The 25,355-nt window shown below is 34.9% G+C and overlaps 1 protein-coding gene and 1 pseudogene across 1 annotated transcript in view; both read right to left on the bottom strand.

The window, feature by feature from the left end:
* The window catches only part of ERBB4 (erb-b2 receptor tyrosine kinase 4), a 1,112,005-nt gene that overhangs the window by 421,034 nt on the left and 665,616 nt on the right, over positions 1 to 25,355 (bottom strand). The window lies entirely within an intron of this gene.
* The window catches only part of LOC138842763 (18S rRNA aminocarboxypropyltransferase pseudogene), a 32,089-nt pseudogene continuing 25,949 nt past the window's right edge, over positions 19,216 to 25,355 (bottom strand).

Genomic DNA, 25,355 nt, shown 5'->3' with positions numbered 1-25,355 from the left:
CTTGGACAACTCATACTTTTCTTGTTTCACCTATCCTTAAATATGTAAAATGTTTAAAAGTTGTAATAAGAATTCATATATGTGAAAGAACTATGCAAAATTTAAAGAGCATGGAATACATAGCATTACTCTTATCTATGCCATTTTGAATATGAATGATATGCTTCTGTTTTCATATTTCCTTTCTGATTCTCACTATCTTCCCTTAGAATTTTCAAATGTATCCCTAAATCCATTAAAAATTTCAACTTCTTTGGGCTGAGAAAAATGATGTTCCAAAAAAGTCTGCAAGATAGTTTTGCATAACAGCTCCAAGGGTAATAATATACCACCACAAGAGAAAAACTTAGTATTTAATTTTTTTAAATTATTGCCTTATAGAACTTTGAAGAAAAAATATTAAAATATGTTATGCTTCTAAATAAGTTATTCAATGGCCATAAAAGAAATTTTTAAAATTGTTTTTAGACATCTCTAAGCTAGTTTTATGCTTATGTTATTTAGTTTAGTTTTGTTCTACTTTCACTTTCATTGATGTGTGAGGTCTTGACTAGCATAAAAATTATTCTTAATGTGATTTACTTTTTTTACATACTAAGAAAAGGCTATTTGTTATGTATAAATATTGCTAATGAACACATCCCTTCCATAATTCAATAGTGTATTTCACTGTATTTGATAAATGTAGTACATATAAAAACCTAAGCAGGATTGGCAGCATTTCTAAGGAAACACATAAATTTAATGTATTCATTAAATTAAATGTATTAATAATAGTAACTTTTAAATTAATGATGATTATTTCATAAATGAGGAAATGAGATTCAGAAAGCTTAAAATGAATTGCCAACTTTCCCCAGAGAGCAAGAGTCTGAAGTGGGATTTGAATCCAGTTTATCACCAATGCCAATGTTTTGTTTATTCAAACTACAGTGCCTCACACATAGTAATATATTTTGTCAAATAAAACTCCGGAAATAGCTCTATGTCAACTCCCATGTTAATATGACACATGAAAACACTAATGTTTTACTAGATGAATGGGCATATGTAAAATAATATTTATTAATCACAATAGTATTAATGAATGGTATGTGTAAAATAATATTTATTAATCGCAATAGTATTCTAAAAATCATACTAAGGGCAAAGAGGTCTTCAAAAGGAAAGAGCTGCTTCTGAAAAGTGAGTGAACATTTAGATCACTTAAACTATTAACAACACTACTTTCTATTTACATAGTATTTACATAGCACTACATATTTTTTCTCATTTATTTTAATAATCATTTATATATATATCTCATTTAAAAATAATAAATGAATAAATTAATTCTAAGGATATTAAGCTATTTGCTAAATACCCCCAATATAATAAGTATCAGAGCTTTATCTCTTGATAAAGAGCTTTATTTCTGCCACATCGAAATAGGAATTCTTAACCCAGGAGTCTAAAAATCCCTGTAATTGTGTATATAACTCTGTGTGTATACTGCCAATGTATTGGCCTCATAACTTTCCATAAACTCTCAATAAACTTTATAATTCAAAACTCTTAAAGAATCACAGTTGACTCTTTTATAAAAATAATATGATAGTTTAACATATTTTCAATTGTTGTTTGATTAGTTTGGTTCATTCACAATAATGGATGGTATGTTACTGAGGTATTTCTTCAGTATTCTGGAAAGACACTGGATTTCATATATAATTTATTGGAATCTCAAGACTAAATTGAGCAATGATGAACCATGGCTATTCAATGCCTGATATTACTAAAATAATGGGCACAAACATATGTTTCATACAGTGAGTTTATTCTTAGGATCCTCCAGAAATGCCATTTTAGGCATGGTGGGGACAGGTAAAGGGCACTGCACTGGAGGAAGGGGTGGGACTCTACAGAGGTGATGATGATGTTCTTAGGCAATTCTTATTATTGGCAGTGGTTGGTGCTCTGCCCTGAACTGAAGGAAACACAGTCAGTACCCTCCTCCCTGAGAATGGGCTCTCTTTTCATTTCCAGTCCATTCTCTCCTTGTGAGTGTCAAGGGGAAATTCTTTCCAAAGCTTCTGCTGCACTCCAGCTCCTCAGCAAGCTAGAATATTTGTTCTCAAAGATACCAGTGTTTCAGACAAATTAAATCAAATTCAATCCCCCTCTTCTTTTCTCTTAATCCCACTACCTCTTAAAAAAAAAAGTCCTTCATCAGAATTTGTTCAGATCTTCCCCAGATTATTTTAATTGGCAACCAAGGTTAAGAACCATTGGTCTAGAGCTTCTCTGTTCAGTAAAAGCCATCTTAGTTGAGTAAAAGCCCATGAGAGGTCATTAACACATATAGAGAACTGGCAGAGTATCATTCCCAAATAGGAATTTCTAAGTTTAGTTTCTTCTTTTCCTTTTTTTTAAAATTTTATTGGAGTATAGTTGATTTACAATGTTGTGTTAGTTCTGGGTATACAGTTATACACACACATATATATACCCACACATACATTACATATATATATATATATATATATATATATATATATATATATATACATACACATCCTTTTTCAGATTCTTTTCCCATATAGGTTACCACAGAGCATTGAGTAGATTTCCATGTGCTATACAGTAGGTCCCTGTTAGTTACCTATCTTATATATATAGTAGTGTGTATATGTTAATCCCAATGTCCCAATCTATCACTTCCCCCCACGTTTTTCCCCTTTGGTAACCATAAGTTTGTTTTCGAGATCTTTTGTTTCTTCATCACTGTTTTGGGTGCCAACATCCAGCTAACACAGCTACCAAAGCCTCATCTCTTTCAGGGGATCTATAAAGCTCTCATTAGTTCACCAGATTGCCCTGACCCTAGGTTGAAGGCCTGTGGGGACCATAATTTGAGATTTAAGAAATATATATAATTTTTAGCTCTTTGTGAATGGGAACCTCAATTTGTCTTTAGCACGTGTATCTTTGGAAGGATTTAGAAACACTTTCCTGAACACAAAAGGGAACTACCTATATTTTATGTTGGATCACTTGTTTAAAAACTTGAATATTGTACAAAACATACTGATGTATTGCAAACTTGTTCTATCTTACCTGATATTTTGTCAGAATGACAAAAACCTGTCCTCTTCCAAGGTAAAATGGCTATGCTAATTTGTTAGCCCTTTTGTTGTCTGGTTATCAAAAGACATGAATGACACTTAGGATCTGAGAACATGCAAATTATTTCTTAATCTTTATATATTCCCTGAATTGTCAATTAGCCTAAGAAGTGAGAAGGGAGGAAAAGCATTATTCCTAACAAATCAGCATAGCTGATAAATGCTTTTTCAACTACACTATTGTATAGATTTTTTTTTTCAATTTACAGTGAATATCATTCATGTTGTCCACTATAGAAATGTTTTCCCTAGAGCATTTCCCTATCACTATTCTAGTTTTAGCCATATCACTCACTGTAACAGCTGAGATTTATGCAGCTTTTCAACCATCTTTAAGCAAGGATATTCAGATGCTTTAGCAGCTGCCCGGCTTCGTAAGAACTCACTAATCCTTTAATCTCCAGACACTTTTTTTTTCATAAAAGATTCACAAGCAAAACAAATGCAATATGGATCAAAAAATTTAATCAGAATGCTTAAAATGCAATTACATTCATCAGGGTGTTCTGTTAGGCTGAGTATTAAATCTGGGCTTTATTCAATATCCTCCTTTTATTATAAAGCAATATTTTTCCACTCTGTAAACCATCTGATCCCTAGGCTAATGTCCTCTCTGCAAAATATTAAAAAGAGAGAACACTATGAAAAATGAGCTGGAGAAATATTCCACTTATTTCAATGAAAAAAAGTTCAAATCAGACTTTTTCTGAAATCTTGTCTGATAAATGACCAGATAATTTGACCACCTGGAATTCTAAAGTTATGCTTTCAAACAGTAGCTACAGGATTGTCATCCTACTTTAAATGTCAAATGTATATCCTCCTACACAACCGCTCAATTGAATAAAAAATGTCAACAATTTAAATTTGAAAATAATAGTCTATTGTTCCAAATTCAGTATGTGCAAGGTTTAAAGGAATGTTGGCTTCTTTATGCAAGCAGAGTAGCCTCATAAGTTAAAAAAAAAAAAAGAAAATCCATCTTGTTTATATTTCTCCAATTCTCTATTTCACATCTAATAGCATTCAACTGTAACAATAGCTTTGAAATAAAGAGCTGTCCAGCACAGCATGATTTGAAACAGCTGGGTGCTTCTTCTAAGTCTACACCCTAGCTATAACATGGTGGTTTGAGTTTTGTAAGACATATGGAAGTTAAGTGAAGCAGTGGAAGGAGTTCAGGGATTTCCCCTGACAAATGTCATCCTTGGAGTAAGGGAAACTTACTCAAAGATGCAGAGGCACTTAGACCTGAAGCTTCACTTAATATTTAATGAATTGTTCATAAAATTTGTAAGTGGCCCAATTATGCATTAATCCAATTTATCTATCTTTCTTCCCAAAGTGAACTTCTGCAAGTTAAAGAAAATAGCTTTTTTAATTCCACTTTTTCTACATTAGGTAAAAATAGAAACAATTGATCAATGTATTATCATAATCCTTTAATCAGTAATCAAGTGACTATTACAATAATATTAAGATCTATTATGTATAAATAATTCAGTTGCCCCTTATTATACTTCCAACTGAGTCCACATGACAACACCACAAAGACCAGCAAGTAAATCAAAAGTTTCAAGTGGCTCAATGTACAACTGGCTGTACATTCTCTAAAGGCTAGGAAACTGCCACAGGCAAAGATACTACACTACGATTGCTGCTATTACTTGTAGCGATAGGTCTTAATTTTTGAAGCCTTTCTATGTGCCAGGCTCAATATGCATTATCTTATTAAGTCTTCGTAATAGCTTCATGATGTTGTTCGGTGTGTACTATAAACATCTCACCTAGTCCACTTTGTCTAACTTTCATATACATGGTTATTATAATTACTCATGTTACAGATGAGAAATCTAAGAACTAGAAAGGTTATATACCTTGAACAAGGACACACAGCAAGTAAGAGACAGAGCTGGGCTTCAAAGCCAGGCTGTCTGACTTGCGCCCATGCTCGTATTTTCTAGACTAATGCTGCCTTCCAATATCCCCCTATACCCTGGAATTGATTCTGTTTCTGGATCTATTTGTCAAAAGATATTTTTTTGAAACATAGAGCTTGAAATGTTATCTCCCTGATATTAGTCTCAAGAAGTAAAATATCTAGAAACGTTGACCCTGGCTAAAGTGGATCTATTTCTTTATGTAGAGGATGTGCCCCCTTGTGTCATGTGCAGGATAAACCATGGCCAGGCATGGTGTAGCCTGGATAACACAGGAAAAATTAGAACAAAAGTATTTGCAAGTAGTAGGGCACTACAAGAATTCTCCCTTGTATGGAGACTGAAACTGAACCTTGAATCAGAATATGGATCCTAATCTAGCCTAAGGGATTAAGATGCTACAAAACCAGTGCTTTCTGACCTTGTAAGTTTCTCAAGTCTCTGCCGGCTGCATTGACTACCTGACTTAGGAAGTGCCTCTTCAGGGACTGATAAGCATTTGGAGAGCAATATCTATTAATTTTTATCCGTGTATATTATTGCTCTGCTTCTAGGTTGGCTCAGAGGTAAACTGAAGGGAGAGCAATCATAAACCTGGTCAAAGATGTAAGTCTTGCAATACTGTGAACATGCATTGGTCTTTGTGGTCAATCCTGGCACGTAAAAGTTTGCCTGGAAGAATCCAGTGGACCAGGGTTAGGCACCTGAAGTCACCCCATAGAATATCCTCTGAAATCTAGAGATTCCAAATATGAGGAACAGTCAACGGTAATACACATGCAACAAATAGAAATGTATCAAAGTAAATCAGTAGTTTATCAGCTGGATTGCTACTAACAGATGCTCAGCTAAGCTTGACATTTGTCACACTTTAGTTTTTTAGTACATAAATGTATTTCCAAATGACTGGTATGACATTGAGCAAACCACATATAAAATTTGTCTCAGCACATAATGGTTCAAATATTCTGTATAGCCTAATAATTCTCACATTTATCTATTTTTATATATCCCTGCTAATTTTTAGACTATGAAAAATTGGGATTGGTAGTATGTAAACAATAAATATATATTTTTTTCTCTGCAGGAATATAGAAAACATATTGATATACTTTCCCCATAAATAACAGCATGAAAAAATTCTGGGACTAGATATTTCTGCTTTATAAATAGTATGTACATATTATTTATTACCTAATCCAGGACAATTTTGATAGTGAAAGTACATAATAATAGCTAAGACTGGAGAAACAGATGCGTGTATTTTGGACAAACTGGGGCATATGATCATCATATTTATAAAGTACTACAGAATTTGCACTATTTTTGTATGTAAGTCAAAGTTTGAAATATATTTCCTACTTCATTACAATGGATTCAAGCAATTCCAATGAAACAATGAAAGTACTGAATTATTATAGTAATAACACAGAATAAGTATATTTTCCTTTCCAATGTTAAATTATCAAAATTGATATATTTCTTGAGTAAGATTCAAGATAGACATATGGTACTAGCTCTTAGATCTTCTAAATATCCCTTCGTAAACATACTTAAAGCCACTCAGTATTGTTTTAAAAGTATGCAGCAACCTAATTATTATTTTTATAGTCTTTAAAAAAAAGATTTTATTTTACTTTTATATTCTCAATATGCAGAGTTACTGAGATCTTATTTATAAAGATAAAAACATTCATAGTCTCCAAATGATATTTTTATTAAGGTTACTTTCTACACTGGCACTGCAAAGCATATAACCAAAAAACATATACTATCCTATGACATAGCAAAGTACAAATATAAAGAAGGTGGAGAATAGCACCATATTCTATGCACAAATAGCATGTGTTGGCTTTAATAATGACTGCAGGGGAGAGCCATAGACTATTCTAATAAGAGTTTCTCTATGGGATCTCAGGTTACTCATTAACTTCTTGCTATGTTATCCAGTAATATATCCAGAGTTGACCAAACAGTCTCAAAGGCCTTGCCTGAAACTGAGACATTCATGCTACTACCATTTCTATTTTCCATTTAAGTTTCTAAGCTTCCATTACAGTTCTCATAGAATTGTGTACTTGTTTGCTGAGAGCTGCCAATTTTTAATTACCCCTCCTTCCCATTTAAGCTACAGTGGTAAGCAGCAACTTGTTCTATTAGCAATTATCCTCTGGGAGTTCTGTGAATGCTTTGTCTAAATCTGGGCAGAAATTCTGTTACATGTTGAGGTTGGGTTTTGAGTTCCTCCATTGCAAGTTTATGTTCACTTATCCTCTACGTAAGCAGCAATCAAAAATTTATTTACCTGACACGTATTTATTTATTCAACAAAGGTGAGAAATTGCACCAAGGATTACAGAAAGAACTATTATTAATAAGTCTTATTTTTATTCTCAATAAACATAAAATCAAGCAGAGGAGAAAGATAATTAGAGATAACTTCAGATATTTAATAGTATATGAAAGAACAGCTTTCTACAGGTACTCAGAAAACAGAAAGGCTTTTAGGTTGGGGTAATCAGATAAGACTTATCAATGAGTTAACAATTGGCAGAGATGGTGAAAAAGGTCATTTCAAATGGTGGAGTTGTCATGGATGAAGTGTACAAAGAATAATGTGCTTGAAGAATGATATTAATTCATATGTCTGGAAAATATGAATTAATATTCATATTAATTCACATTAATTAATGAATGGACTAGATCATGGTTCATTAATCAAGAGTGCAATACTCACCACAAACAGGACAGTGCTAGCTAAAATTATTTTTTCTTTTTCTTAGAACTGCAGGATATCTAAAACTAAGTAATAGTAGCAATTATCTTCATATTTTGAGGAGTTTATATTCTGATGTGCTCACAATTATATGTATTAAGTTTAAGGTGGGACATTGGGACCTTGCCATCTGACTCAAAGGTTGTTTTGACCCTGTTCTGCCTGATAGTCAACACAATTACGGAATTGCAGCTGATCTAAATTGTTTCAGAGACTCATATTTGAAATGAATTATACTTTTAGAACTAATCAACCTGCAATAAAACTAATAACAGATAAAACGGCATACAACAAATTTTGTTTTGAATAAAAACTGACAGAAAATGCACAAAATCTGACCTGAGAAAATGGGACTCTGTTAAAAAATGAAAGCTTTATAAAAGAAAATTCACAAATGAGAAAACCCATCAGATAATATGTACTAATGAAGCAAATCATCATTTTAAGATCTACAAGGAAAATAATGTATCCAATGAAAATAAATTTGGTAGGGAAAAAAGGCAGAATGGAAAATTACATCCAAAAAATATGTTCAGAAATTAAATTTCCTTAATACATTTCAATCCAGAAAATAATTTTAAAATCTGCACTAGGTCAAAACAGCAGAAGCAAAGCATCTAGTGGATTCAATTATTTTGAATCCAGTATAGTTTCCTCCTTTGCTAGACTAGTAGCCCTTACTTCTCTTTCATGTTTATATTAAAAAATGATTTGTCAAAAGTTTTAAAATATGATAAACAAGAAATACGTGTGAGTTGACTAACATGGTTACTGTAAAACTGAACCTTATTTATCAGAATCACATGGTATATCTTACAGTGAGTACTATTTTATATACATATATCTGTCCCCAGTTCCTGGCACAGAGATCCAAAAACCCTTGTTAATTTTCTAAGTGATGAGAAGACTAAGTGGCATCTCTTGTTCTAATATTTGGTTTTGACCCTGTCCCTGACACAGGGCGCCTAAAACCCTCGTAAATTCCTAAGTGATAAAAGACTAGAAGCATCTTTTGTTGTAATGAGGCAACTCTGGGTGGGCTCCTCGGAGGTGAGCTGGTCACCAGAAAGACTAAGCCATGGTTAGAAGCTGGGTACTTTCAGCCTCACCCCTCACCCTCCAGAGAGGGGAAAAGGGTTGGAGATGCAGGTAATAATTGATCATGCCCATATGAGGAAGCCTCTATAATATTCCAGTAATTGTTGTTCAGAGAGCTTCCAGGTTGGTGAACACGTGGAAGTTCTGGGAGAGTGGGAGCAGAGCGGGCATGGAAGCTCCACACCCGTCTCCGCATACCTGGCCCTATGCACCTTTTCCATCTAGATGTTCATCTGTATCCTTTATCAGATCCTTTAATAAACTGATAAACATTAAGTGTTCTGAGTTCTGTGAGCTGCTATAGCAAACTAATAAGAGTCCAAGGAGGAAAGTTTTTGGAACATTAGATCTATAGCTGGTTGGTAAGAAGCACAGGTGATAACCTGGGTTTACAACTGGAATCTGAAATGGAGGGGGAGGCAGAACTGTGGGACTGTTCCTTAACCTTTGGAATCTGATGCTATCTTCAAGGAGATAATGTTAGAACAAATTAAATTGTAGGACACCCAGCCGGTGTCACAGAGAATTACTTGGTGTGGGGGAAAAACCTGCATTCAGTTGGTGGCCAGAATTGTCAGAAATGTGGGTATTTTGTGTGAGACTCACACCAGACTCAGGGGGGAAAGAAAAACAGTAGAAGAAAACTGTTGTTTTGTTGGTTCTTTTTTTCCCCCCAACATAGGAAGGAAAAAACTGAAATTTTCAATTATCCTTAGGAATTAAAGAGGGCATAAAATGGTCCTTGTCTTCAAGATGTTTTTGTCTCATTGTGATGAGAGGGTAAGTGAAAAAGCACACAAGAAATACATGTGCTGAATGTTTAGAATACAGCAATTTCAATACCAATTTTTTGAGAATAGTTTCTTAAGAATTTTTGTTTTTTTCAAAAGCAGAAGAGATATGACCAGAGGCTAAGCATTCTACATTTTACTTTTATGAAGCACTCGGAATAATATCCACCTTGTTAGGTGCTTTTATTAATCTCGATAAGGTCTGTGTTGATATTCTCTGCTATAAGGACATTTGGTGAAATAGCCACATAAAACAGTTAAAATTATTAATAAGCCTCAACACACATTGTATTATTGCTGTCATTATCTATAACTTCCATTCAGTTTCCACTGCTTATAGTCTAGTCTAGGTCCTCATCATTCAATTCAATGTCAGTCTGTTTTGGGTCCTGAACACTTCCAATATCTTCAAATTTTAATCCATCTATCATTAGCAGACTAATCATCCAAAATCAGTATTTTCCACACATCGCTCCATGCTCAAGCCATGGAAAAGCCCTCTGACTTGCAGTAAAAGAACAGTAAATGAGGACTATACTTACATTTTCTTTTAATGACTCAGGGTCAGTATCATATGTTTTAATACAGGCAGTCCCTGACTTATAATGGATCGATGGATTTTTCTGCTTTATGATGCAAAAGCAATATGCATTCAGTAAGAACTGTACTTCAAGGTTTTTGATCTTTTCCTGGGCTAGCCATATGTGGTACAAAATACCCTCTTCTAATGCTGGGCAGCAGCAGCAACCCGCAGCTCCCCGTCAGACACTCTAATCACGGGGGTTAAACGTCGGATGCACTTACTACCATTCTGTACTCACACAATCATTCTGTTTTACACTTTCAGTGCAGTATTCAATAAATTACGTGAGATATTCAACACTTTATTATAAACTAGGTTCTGAGTTGGATGATATCGCCCAACTGTAGGCTAATATTCTTAGCGCATTTAAGTTAGGCTTAATGATGTTCAGTTGGTTAGGTATATTGAATGCATTTTCAAATTAAGGTATTTTCAACCCATGATGGTTATGTAACTCCACTGTAAGTTGAGAAAGACTTGTATAGAAAAGATGATAGATATTATGCTAAGTCTATGCCGACACTGGCCTTAAACTAGAAAACACTACCCTACATAAAAGCTTCGATATTTTATCTGGGGGAGGTTATCTTAGTTTACTGTAATAGTAGTTTGTCTAAATAAATGAAAAAAAAAAAAGATCTTTCACTCTTTCTCCTTTGGAATCCTACTGTTCACTCCAAGAGATTAGGCTTTTCTTAGCTGAATACTGTCTAAAAAGAAAGTGAGTGAGTTGCATGATCCCTTCTCTGCTGCTTTTACTGGTGGCTAGAATTTAGAGATCTTCCCCATAAAATAAAATTAAATAAAAAATAAAGATACCACCAGTGGCATACTATCTTCACTTCAAAAATTTTTAATGAAATTGTGGTTGGCCTGATAGACTTATCACCACAACTTATTATTGGGTCTAGTCCTGTCAGTTTGTGCTTCTCTTCCACTATCATCCTTTTCTCTGCTTGAGGAGACACAGGTCTTATTTCTGAGGGTGATATAAAGAATAGCATTGAGTAGACCAGCCTCTGGGACTCCACAGAGCTTCTTAATGCATATGTGGCTCTGAGCTGGACATGCAGACCAGATCCTTACATGATTTATTGGTGAGAAAGAGACTGAATCAACCACAAATCTTGCTCTTTCTTTCCTTCACTTACTTGTACTCTGTCAATGAGTTGATAGGTTCAGAGTGAGCAGTTTATGCTGCTTTTCTTTTAATTGGGAATCTATTCTTTATCCATTTTAGGTCAAGCCCTTTATTCTAAGGTGATAACTTCAGTCGTATGACTCTGGAAAACCACTTAAGTCTACTTATATGACTTACATTAAAAATGGCATTACCAAATGTAAAACTGATAGCTAGTGGGAAGCAGCCGAATAGCACAGGGCGATCAGCTGGTGGTTTGTGACCACCTAGGGCGGTGGGATAGGGAGGGTGAGAGGGAGGGAGACGCAAGAGGGAAAGAGATATGGGGATATATGTATATGTATAGCTGATTCACTTTGTTATAAAGCAGAAACTAACACACCATTGTAAAGCAATTATACTCTAATAAAGATGTTAAAAAAAAAAAAAAGACAACCCTCATGGCTGTTTATAATCTACTGGTGACCCCTGGCAGATTCAGACCAGTACTCTACTAGGCAAACTCATTACTTCTTGATGGCCCAGGTCTGGAGGTCATTAGCTTCTTTCTTAGCAAAAAGAAGTACAGACTCCCCAGTTACATGGAGGCAACACCCTGAACTGTTGCCTTTATGTAAAAATAGTTATTGACTCCCAGGCAGAAGCAAATATCCCCAATTTATTCTTCTTACCTCATTCCCAAGCACACACACCAAAACCTCCCTTACAAGTATCAGAAATATGTTTTTTTTTTTCCTCTGCTTAGGACTTTTCACTGTTTATGCTCAATGAGAGACAACAATCCTGTTATGTTTACCACAATTTGTGTAAATATATGACAAAGACTCAATAATAAATGAATTTTTAGTTACAATGACTCAAAAAGGAGTCATTGCAAGATTCCTCTATGAGTATGGTTGTGTGTGTTTGGGAAGGGGAGCTTTAGTTTCTTGTTTAATAGATATGTTCTTATTCTTAACAACCTACAATTCAAAATATAGCCCTGGGGGTAAAGGTAGATCATATCAACCAAAGGAATAATGTTATGGTATTCTGAATTTTCTCAATTCGTAGCTTGAGAATATAAATTATTAACAACAAGAACAACAACAAATCAAGACCTAGATTTTATGAAACTACAAATCTATTCTCAGTGAGAAAATACAGAGATGATTATCAGAGTAGTTTTATTATCTAAAAAATCTTGGAGTCCTGAGTTGGAAGTCCCAATTTGCTGGGCAGGAAAAAAGAACACTTTAGCTAGTTTTAATACTACATTCCCTGTATTTGGATACTTAATTCTTAAATAAATATATTTTTGAAATATACATAGAAGGGTGAACTAATCATAAATATACACTTCAATAAAGTTTCACAACGTGAATCACTTGTGTAATCACCACGTAGGTGAAGATATAAAGCACTGTCAATGCCCAGGAGTTCCCTTTGTGTCTCTTCACAGTCACTACACTCTCACCTTTCAAATGGCAACCTGACATCTAGAAGCACAGATTAGTTTTACCTGTGTATCAATAAAATGACACAAGTGAATTATAGAGACTATACACTCTTGTGTCTCTTCTCTTTCTTTCAACATTATCTTTCAACCATGTTATATTGAAAACAGTCATTCATTTACTTTAATTTGCTATATATTATTCCATTGCATACCTATAACAAAATTAATTACTCCATACTTCTATTGATTGAAGTTTAGGTTGTTACAAGTAACATTGCAATAAACATTAAAAATTTTTTTTTTAATTGAAGTATAGATGATTTACAATGTTTCAGGTGTACAGAAGCAAAGTAGTTCAGTTTAGTATATAGATTATTTTCCCTTATAGGCTATTAAAAATATTGAGTATAGTTACCTGTGCTATACAGTAGATCCTTGTCAGTTATCTATTTTATATATAGTAATGCGTATATATTAATCCCAACCTCCTAACTTATCCCTTCCTCACCCCTTTTTCCTTTGGTAACCATAAGTTTGTTTTCTACGCCTGTGGGTCTATTTCTTTTTTGAAAATAAGTTCATTTGCATTTTTATTACTTTACATTCCACATATAAGTGATATTTGTCTTTGTCTGACTTACTTCACTCAGTATGATAATCTCTAGGTCCATCCATGTTACTGAATTTTTAACCTTGTTTCAAAAAGTACTATGGGAACATCATTCCCAATTGTTGGCAGTTTGGTATCAGTTTAAGAAGTCTTCATGGGTTACTTTATCCTCAGTTAACGTTTTCCACCATTAGAACCCAAAGCTGGGTAGTTTGGGGAAAGGCTCTTCACTGAGTCACTTTTCTCAGCCTTAGCTAATGTTATGATTTCTTTCTTGTCCAAAGGAAAGGAAGTAAACTCCTGGAGATATGAAGGCCATATTTCTATGGCTTATCTCATTTTTCTCAGAATATTTAAATTTAATATAACTCTTATTAATAGAATTGTTTCTATTTTCATTAACTTGTGAAACTTGATTTTCAGCAATGTGATGGAAAACAAAGTAAAGGAGTAAACAATGAGAGAGCACCAGTTGGTGTTGCACTACCAACAAATTTAGAGCTCAGACTTGTCAAAATTGTTCAATGAAGATATTACATGTAATGTAATTTTATGCTATAACATGTCAGCATTCAGATGTTAAAAACATCTATATTAAAAATATCCTGCATATGGTTGCCAGGTATCATTACTCGTAAAGGCCCATATATTTTATTCTGAGTTTAAGTTCTCTTCATTGTGTGTGTGTGTATGTGAAATATTCCTTCTCTAATAGTAATTGCTAGCTGATATTTTTAACTTCCTTCCTTGGCAAAAGAGAGCTGGCAACCATACACCAGTCCCTCCAAACAAATGAAAAAAAAATTGCTAATTCATAAAGCCTAAAAGTCTGGGAAGCCTCTATATAAAGAACCATTTTAATCTGTGTATATATCCTGAATTTCTGCTCCTAAAAATCCTTTACCCTAAAACATCCTCATAGCAAGTAGAAGATCAGCTGTACTATACTACATTTTATATAAGATAGAATCTTCCTAGAACAACTTGAAATTTACTTTTTTCTTCTCTCTAGTGTTTCTTTAGCTTGGTTTCTGAATTTTAATCAAAACATACAAATTTTAAAAAGAGAATAAAAGGAATAATAGAAAATCCAACTTGGAATAAAAACCAATGACAATTTCATAAGCCTCAGAGAAATAAGTTAAAAGCACATTTTCAAACATATTACTTACTATATTTTAATACAATTAATCTACCTGAAACTTTTTCATTAGTGTAAAGTCTATTACAAAGGTAAATATGAGATTAAAGGTTAATGTTTTACACATTATGATAAGTAGCTTACCATGCAAAATGATTATCTAAAGAGAGGGATTTTGAAGCCACTGAACTCTCCAGTTTGGGGGAATGCATGCATTTATTACTGTAGGATTAAAGTACATAGGTAAGAATCTAATAACAATAAATCTTCTGTCACCTGCCTGAGGAAAACGTTGAGTGCCTCTAGGACCTGAGAGGATGCAATTAACGAAGGCATGATCAATGTAAGTATGCTGTTATTTCTCTAATTTGAAGGCATGTGTCTGTTTCTCAAGGTAACACCCACATACAACCACTTATAGACATAACTGCAGTTATGTTTATATGTATATGTGTTGTCATTAGGGGAATAAGACTGAAGGGGCCAGAGGGAGTGGGAAAGAGACATGGAGAGAGCAAAGGAGACAGAATTCACAGTAATACAGAGACCAACAGGTAGAGGAATGAGCAATGGCAATGAGCTGGCTGATGTACACAGCTAGGAAAAGCAGTAAACCAATTTAGGAGACTGAGTATTGCCCGTCACCCTTCCGATGTCATGACTAATTGTATAACCAAGGTTATCTGCTTTGATTCTCCAGAACTGTTAAGAATATAAAAGTATATTCAGTAAATCTACTTTCCTAAATGTGAAATTCAGAATTTATGAAATTAAAAGTCAAAACAAATGTTTAGGGACTAATCAAAATAAAGTCCTTAATAGAATTTGATTTAGATCATTTTGTGCTAGCTTACCAAGATTCTCCACCAAGTTAAATAAGGAACACAACCAACCAAAACAAGGAATGGAGGTTAACAAAACTATAGTTCATAAAGGGCCATATTTTTCCTACCAGCCATAAGAATCTTGGCTAGCATTTTCTCTCTTAGCTATTGACAAAAACCTAGTTGTATATAAGATATAAAACTCTGAGATAGATGCTAGATAGAATATAGAAATATACTTTCTATTACAATCTGGTATGTTGTATGACTTTCCCATTCCAAATAGACAATGTATCCTTCAACTCAATGTGATAATCCTACCCTCTGTCTCCCTCACAGATGTATTGTTAAAATTAATTCAATTTTAATCTTCAAAGCTGTAATGAATTGAGTTATTCAGCAAACAATGAAATCTAAATGAACAAGCAATGTTGTTATCCAGTTTCCTCATACATTCCCTTGAACTCTCTTGCTCTAGACAAGGTCTTTTGATAGGTGCAGTTCACACATATACAGTGACCATAATTTATGAGCTGTAACTTGATCATCACCTCCCTGTCTGGTTCACCTGTATTATCTAAGTTTTGTCAAATTACAAATATATTTGGATTCATTTTATGTAGGCTAAATTTCATGAATAGTTTCATATACATATTTATTTTATAAACTTATGTGACAAAATTATTCAGGTAAATGTCTATTTTAAAAAATCACTCTGTGTGTGATTAATTTTAATATTAAAACTCCCCAAAGTGAATTTTAAATTTAAAGTTACAGAGCTATGTCTTCCTGGGGAAAAAAAAAAAGAAAGAAAACAAAACAAAAAAACACCAAAACAACCACACACGCACAATTAACCCTGACTTCCTAGGGAAATATTTCCTTGTTTTATCATAAAAATACTTTGTGGGTGGTAACTCAATTTGTGAATTAAATTGCTTATGACCTCACATTGGATGTGAAAGCTGAAGACAAGAATGATGAACATGGGACTTCCCTGGTGGCACAGTGGTTAAGAGTCCTCCTGCCAATGCAGGGGACACAGGTTTGAGCCCTGGTCTGGGAAGATCCCACTTGCTGCGGAGCAGCTAAGCCCGTGCGCCACAGCTACTGAGACTACGCTCTAGAGCCTGCGAGCTACAGTGACTGAGCCTGTGTGCCTAGAGCCCGTACTCCCCAACGAGATAAACCACCACAATGAGAAGACCATGCACCAACCACAACAAAGAGTAGCCCCCGCTCGCTGCAACTAGAGAAAGCCCGCACGCAGCAACAAAGACCCAACGCAGCCAAAAATAAATAAATAAATAATTTTTTTCAAAATTAAAAAAAACAGAATGATGAACATGGAACATGCAATTAGTAGGTTATACACCCGGAAGTGATCAATTCTGTAAGACTCACCTCCACAATGTGCAATAAGTAGAAACGGTTAACTCTAAAGTATAAGAAATGAAAAGCATTTCTATTAACCTCTTGTATTATTTGTGGTAGATAAATCACAGATTAATAATTCATTTCAAACTTATGGTATCAATGGTAGAACAAAATAAAGTTTTTGATGTAATCATTAAACTTCTCTCACAATTTGCAATAATTGTGTAAAAACATAAATGGTTGTTATTTATGCCAAAAAGTCTCTTGGCATTCATCCTAAGTATTTGTCAAAAGTCAGTTTGATTCTGGAAGGCAGTGTTGGAAAAGCGAAAGATCAATTGCCATTGTAAGTCATAAACTCTTTTTTTTAAAATTAATTAATTAATTAATTTACAGCTGTGTTGGGCCTTTGTTTCTGTGCGAGGGCTTTCTCTAGTTGCGGCAAGTGGGGGCCACTCTTCATCGCGGTGCACGGGCCTCTCATTATCGCAGCCTCTCTTGTTGCGGAGCACAGGCTCCAGACACGCAGGCTCAGTAGTTGTGGTGCACGGGCTTAGTTGCTCTGCAGCATGTGGGATCTTTCCAGACCAGGGCTTGAACCCGTGTCCCCTGCATCAGCAGGCAGACTCTCAACCACAGCGCCACCAGGGAAGCCCCATAAGTCATAAACTCTAAAAAGCTCTTTCATGAATAATAAGGGAAGTTTAGCATGGTTGTATGATAGGAAAAAAAAAAAGGATATTGCCTTTCACTCTTTGTAATTTGACTCGATTTGTGCTTTTTAATTACTCCAGTTATTTTCTAATAGTTCAACATTATTCTGATTAATTTCTAGCTACAGGGTCTTCAAAAGATTGTTATAAACCTAACTCTCTTAAATTGCTGCTTTCTTTGTTTTAGCAAGCACCGAAAAACTCATAAAACAAGTTTATTCATGTCAAATTTTAGATTAAAAACAGATTGCTCCTTTTATGTGATAACAGAGCTGAAGCAAGAGGAAGTCACCTCAATTATCATTGTCTCTGGGTTTTATTGTGCACTACCCATCTAAGATACATAATTACCCAGGCCTTCTAACTTGCAAGCAATTCACACATTTAAAAGTCTATAATTTTCTGCATTTCTGCCCCCTTGCTGGCACAGTTAAAGTTTATTGACAGTAAATATTGTAAATTTCTATTTTTTTCCATAGAAATACTTGGTGCTATGGAACTGACAGAGAGACGACTTTCCAAATGGTAGGAATCTCAAGCAATGCATTATTTAAATATTAAAAATAGGATTATTCATGACTACATTAAAACTATCATGGGGTTAGGTTTTATAATAAATAACCACTAAAATAATTTGATATAAAATAAATTATTTCTTAATTCTCTTTATTTTTGAAATAAAAGGAAATACATTATTAAAAGAATTAGGGCAAATGTAAAGGCAATATAGACGTAATGCAAAAAACAATTTGAATATCACCGTTAACAACACTATATATTTTTTTAAAAAGATTAATATTAGAGACTAACAATAAATTGTTTTTATAATTTTCTCATCTATCACAGGTGATATTTGCACTATATACACACACATATACATACTCCCATGTTTCTGAATACACATAATATTTTATATTTTGAATACTGGGGACAATAGTTATATATAATCAAAATACTTAGAGGGAAGCATCCTTAGACATATAATAAGCTATTTATATCAAATTCAAACATTTATGGAGCACTTAGATGTTTAGCTTTATGCTGGGTTCTGTAGAAGATGTAAATTAATTATCTGTCAACCTGTTATATGCAGGGATCGATCACTCTATCTCATTGACAGCAGTGTATCAATGTGATGTAGCTAGTAGGTCTCACTGCTATTTCACCGAGGCCCTAATGAGACAAAGGTGATCTAAGTTTTGAAAAGAAACAAGAGAATAGAAAAAAAAAATAGGTCTTGGGTTGTCTTTAAGAATTAAAATAGTTATAAAAAATGAAGAAATAGGTGTATGTAATTAATAAATAGTAAGGAAACAAATAAAATAGAACAGAGGATCTGTAATGCTGACTAATGGGGTAATAAAATTAGCATATTAAATTTTTGACTATTCTTGAAGACAAAAAATATTTTTTTTCAATTTTAAGCATAATGTCGTGTGATTTTAAAAAAAAAGGCAATTCCTTTTCTAATTCTACCTTTAATGTTGTAAATTATTTAAGTTGCATCTAAGTCAATATAACATATAGCCACCCAATAAAATTGTAATCGACCTTGATATTACTGACATATTCAAAGACACTAGTAAAAGGAAGAACTTTATCTCTCTTCAAAACCTCATTCAAGATTCTGATGGCATGGCACATAGGACAATCATTAGGTCTAGAAAGTATATCTTTGCTGTTTCTTGATTCCTTTCTAAACATCTGTTGGTGCACTGGCTTAGGCACCTTTCCCTTGCCTTTCCTTCTCCTCTGCTGCTGCTGTGTCCTTGGCCCATGGCGTCAGGGCCTTGACTCTCAGACTCATCCCCACTGTCAACACTGTCTCTGAGCAGCCAGGTGTCACCATGGGCTTGTTGGGATTTGCAAACACCTGCCCTGAATTCACATCAAACGGATCGATTTCCTCCTCCTGGGGCTCCCCTTAGCACTACTCAGGAGCTCCTTCCCTGCCTGGGGCACCCACTCCAGGCTGCTGCAAGCCAAGTACTTGCCCAGAAGCTGTTGGTTCACATCCAGCAAGTCCTTGCCCCACTTAAACTTCTGCAGCCAAAGGACAGCAAGTTCCAAAAAGCTCTGGATGCAGAAGGTGGCAACAAAAACCTCCACTGAAGACAGTTTGCAGGGTCAGCCATAGTTCACAGCGCTGGCAGCCACTCAGTGGGTCAGTAGCCACAGGAGGCTCTCCAGCATCTTCCCAAATGTCATCTCCTCCAGTCTGACACAGGAACCGTCTAGGATGGGAACACCTGATTGTGTCACCAGCTGCCTATCTGCCAGGACATATGCTGGGCACCCAGAGGGCTGAGCACAAGATGACCAGACCCATGGCCCAGGCCCAGGCAGTGCACCAAGTCCAGGCGTGTCAGCTTGTGGATGATGCTGGGTGGAGGGTCACAGTAGACCAGCTCCCACAGGGCCAGCAAGAGAGCCCCCACTGGTCCCTGGTTGCCCTCATCTCAGCTACCAATGTTTCCATAGACACTTGAAGCTGGACCCCAACAGCGGCCCCAGGACTCCCAGAAAAGACACCTTCTGTCTCCCCCCCCACCCAGCTTTGCTCCTGTGGCCCATGGCAGGGAGCCAGAGTCCCTCTGTTACCACTTCACCTTTTAAACTAAATAACCCTAATAATTTAAGTAGTCACAGTAGACCAGCTCCCACAGGGCCAGCAAGAGAGCCCCCACTGGTCCCTGGTTGCCCTCATCCCAGCTACCAATGTTTCCATAGACACTTGAAGCTGGACCCCAACAGCGGCCCCAGGACTCCCAGAAAAGACACCTTCTGCCCCCACCCATCCCACCCAGCTTTGCTCCTGTGGCCCATGGCAGGGAGCCAGAGTCCGCCTGTTACCACTTCACCTTTTAAACTAAATAACCCTAATAATTTAAGTAGTCTTTTGATTACCTCAAAACTATGCAGAATGCTATACATTTGTAAGTCACTAAATAAAGTTTAGATATGTTGATTTAATCAAAATTCTTTTTCACTCAACCTCCCAACCCCTCATTACCAAACACATACACATTTAGATACAGCCTGTCTTTGCTTAGAATTTTATGGGAGATAATATAAATGGGAAATTTTAAAATTATTTTCTATATTATATTTATATTTCTAATGGAATTTTATTTTGTTATGAAAAGTTTCAATTTCCAGGAATTGTAATTTCAGACTTTGGGGCAAGAGCTAATGAAAGATCCACAATTAAAATACCTAAATTGAACTGTTTAAACAGAGTGAATCAAATCAGAGTGCTGAGATCAGTATCACAAAGCAAAACATTAAGATTGGTATCACAGAGAATCCAACCTGGACTAATTTTTCTCTGTCTTCACAATCAGATGATTGCATTTATCCAACAATTTCACTTTAAACACATTGGCATTATTTTAATCTCTCTCTACCCTGTACTTCTCTTTTTCTTATTTTAAGTCTTATAATCATTATACTTTCAATGTTTCTTCTTCACTCTCAACGCTATGTCATAGTGTTAAGTCATGATTGACCAAATATCCAAACTAAAAACCTTATAAAGTATAGGTTGGAAGAGAGACAAGCTAGAAGACAAAGAGGGGCAAGAGAAAAAGAGAGAGAGATACCAAGAGACAGATACAGAGAAATGGGGAGTCAGTGATATGTTCCTTTTAAATGAAAGAGGAACAATACTAGAATCAAAGTAACCAGTTAGGGGCTTCCCTGGTGGCGCAGTGGTTGAGAGTCCGCCTGCCGATGCCGGGGACACGGGTTCGTGCCCCGGTCTGGGAAGATCCCACATGCCGTGGAGCGGCTGGGCCCGTGAGCCATGGCCGCGGAGCCTGTGCTCCGCAACGGGGGACTTTGGAAAATCTGTCTTGACCATAAGATAAAACGGTTCTAAAGAATGCACAACTTTTGGGGGGTTTCCTAACATCTTGGATTGGCATCTCCTTACTACTTAGTGTCCAACAACTTTTGTGGAGTATCTTGACGAGAAAGGATGTATTCTACTTAAAATACTCAGATGATGAGCCTTTGCATAGGCAAAATAGGTTTGTAATAACTTTATCTACTTCATAAGAAAACAAATTTTTTTGATAAGGCATAACTGAAATGCAATGTTGGGACCAGAAAGCGTTATGCTAAACCAAACCACAAAATTAGGTTTTGTGATTTAGTTTACAAGGGTATCTCAAAGAACACAGAACACCCTGTTCCTGACTATTTGGATGCCTATTAGGCACAACTAACTACCACTCCCAACATACTTCTCCATCAGTCTTTCCCATATTAGTTAATATTTTATCAGTTAATGGCACTATCATACACCCACATATTCAGAACAAAGAGCAAGAAGTCATTTCTATTTGTAACCCAATCCAACCACAAGTCTTACTAATCTATCTCCAAAATAGATTATGAAATGGCTACATTATTTCCCAAACCCTTCTATTGATTCCTCTTATAATTAGAATTACATGCAAACTTTTACCGTGACCCATAAAAGGTACTTTATGATCTTCCCCTGGACTCTTTTCTGACCTTATCTCCTATCATTCCTATTGTTTACTATTCTCCTTTAAACTTCTTTCTTTTTCATGAACATAACTAGCTTATTCCTGTCTATTGACAGAGCTCTATAATATCATATTACTGTCAAAGTATAAGCACAGGCCTTCAGAGAGATTGTGAGAGTAGGACAATCCCGTGATAAAGTCCCGTGATAATACAGATATTGTTCTGATCAGAATTCGAAACTTAAAGACTATAAATTCTTTTCAGTTCCATAATCAAGTGTGAATTACATAAGTGAAGGAGCAAATGCACAGACTTTTATAGATATTATAAAAGTGCGCCAGCAAAATAGCATTAGTTGATTCTGTGACTAATGTTAATCACAGTTTTTAAACAGCATTATCTAAGCTTGTCTTCTTATAAAAATCCTTAGTAACTTGCAAATAAAAGCAAATATAAATTTGAAAATATACCAACAGACTTATGACAACAAACACATTGACCTAAAAGTATCTATGGCTTTTATTTTTCTGTTCTAGTGTTCTTAAATTCCAATGTGATTTGAATAACACAACTAATCTGAACTGCCACAGAGCATAACTTGTATAAAATGGCAATTGAGTCTATATATTTTTTTCAGAAACTTGTTAATTTTGTCCCATGTAGATAAAGAACGAGACAGTGTAGTTAATAAGTTATTATCTCTGCTCTTCACTATATTCTTTAAGGGTTTTGATTCAGCTATATAAAAACAACAATCCAGGCAGAAAATTGGCAAATGGACCTGAAACTCATATTTTCTCCAGTGAAATCATCTTATAATCATTTGTAAGAATTGAACATTTCTGCAAATACACAGATCTTCAAAGGGCAAAATTTAAAATTATATAAATACACACCATCCAGTGATAAAGACAAAATAAATTTTAAAAATGGTAAAATACAGTTTTAAAATGAAAGTTTATAAACTTGTAATAGTGGCATACCAGAAATGGTAAGATTTTAAATATAATATTAAAAACCACATGGAATGCCATTATATATATGGCCTATTCTTATAAAGCAGTTTATTTTTTTCAATTCAGCTATTAAATTGAATCTTTGTGCAATTCAATAAATAAAATATATAAAACAAACAATATGTTTATTGTTATACATAACAAATGTTCACATAAAAATTATGTTTTCCAGTCTGCATACTATATGTGCTCATTCCATCCCATAATAATCAATCTCTATGATTGAGGAATTCCACTGCTTTGCTCTGGAAATTACTAGCACTCTTTGCTTTTCAAAGAAAGGCATTATTTACAATCATGACCTCTGTTTAGGAATGGAGCAAGATCCATATTACTCTTTAAAGCTATCAGACCCTACTATGATATCCAGGATTACATGAATATATGAGGGGTTTTCTTGGATAGCAGCTCTTCCTCTGTTTAACAACTATCTTTGCAGATTTTAGGCCAGGCTTTTTTAGATAGAAAAGAATCTGGTATGTTTTAGCAGAAGGTGAAACATGCTTATAGCGTGGACGGTCTGTCAAGGAAAGTGTTGGCAGGTTAAGCTAGAGAGGAAGATAAAGGGTATCTAGAAAATAGGTAGCTCTTAATCTCACAGAAAATTTAGACTTGAAGCAATAAGAATTAGAAAATTAATGAAACTGCTGATTTCTAACTATGCTTCTCTCTTCAGGGTTTACTTTTTTAATTGTTTTTTTTGGGGGGTATTATCTGTCTTTTTTATTATAAACATTCTAGTGGTGTGAAGTGCTATCTCACTGTTTTTTGTTTTAATATCTTTATTGGAGTATAATTACTTTACAATGTTGTGTTAGTTTCTGCTGTACAACAAAGTGAATCAGCTATACGTATACATATATCCCCATACCTCCTCCCTCTTGCGTCTCCCTCCCACCCTCCGTATCCACCCCTCTAGGTCATCACAAAGCATCGAGTTGATCTCCCTGTGCTATGCAGCAGCTTCCCACTAGCCATCCATTTTACATTTGGTAGTGTCTCTTCAGGTTTTAGAACTCAAATCATTCTTGTTCCCATGGGTGGATATTGCTAAACATGGTTTTATAGTTAGCTCTCAGGACTTTTCTAATATGTCTAGGCCTTTTAAATGAAGCATAAATGGTTCATATGAACATTTTAGACTAGATGGCACTGTGGAAACAAATGATGTTGAATATGTTGTGTGAATAAATAATACAGAATTATCTTTAAAATCTGATATTCATAAGTGATCATTTTTATCTTTTTATTGATCCTATATGTTCTCTAGATCAGCTATTGGGCTGTTCTTTGGTGAAAGAAACCCTAATTGTAACCCCATATTGTAAAATATTGTAAAACATTGAAAGAAGTTCATAATGTAAATTATATTGAATGACTGAATTAATAAATACTTAAAAAAATTATTTGGTGTCATGGTCCATGCCTTTTCCACTATACCTCTCAATTTTTTTCTGACTCAATTTCCCACCAGTTTCTGAAACAATGTCTCAGGTTCATTACATTCACCATGTCTAAATCCCGATTTTCCTCATTTCTCATAGAGTCTATTGCATAAACTCCTAAACAGGATCCTTGTCTTGATTTTTTTTCTAAAATAAAAACATTATGTTGCTCCCTGCATAAAAATATTCAATGACTTACCATTTCCTCTAAGATAAAATATAAGTATCCCTGTCATAGTATATAAGCCACTTTAGAATCTAGTCTTAACAATTTGTCATTTGATTTGTAACCATTCCATTACATGAACCCTTTGATCCAGTCACACTGAAGAGCTTCAATCCTGCCAGAACACACTATATTATCATGAAACACGGTATAGCACTGTGGTTAAGAGCCCAGACCTTGAAGCCAGCTTGCCTGATGTATGTCAGACATATGGTAAGCTTACAACAATAGCTGGCACAAGGTTGACTACAGAGTGATATGATAACTACTCCAGTGTACAATTAATCCTTTCTCCACATGCCTCCTCATCCTGGCAAAATTTAGCTCAAATGTAACTTCATGTAACGTGGTATGGTATCATCCATCTTTCCAGTTGTTATCCTATAATAATTACATCTTATATAATAATTACATTTTACATATTAATTGCATTTAATTACACAACATTTTATCACCTAGTAGCATTCTGGTCTGTTTATATTTTTTCCCTACCACTGCAAACTTGATTCATTAGATTGTGGAGGCCAATTTGTTATTTTAGTAACGCTAGTACCTAGCATATTGCCTGGCACATA

This window comes from Globicephala melas, chromosome 7 (assembly GCF_963455315.2).
Source record: "Globicephala melas chromosome 7, mGloMel1.2, whole genome shotgun sequence".
NCBI classification, from domain to species: domain Eukaryota; kingdom Metazoa; phylum Chordata; class Mammalia; order Artiodactyla; family Delphinidae; genus Globicephala; species Globicephala melas.
The sequence above is the reverse complement of the archived record's forward strand: the minus strand, read 5'-3'. Positions and strand labels throughout refer to the sequence as shown.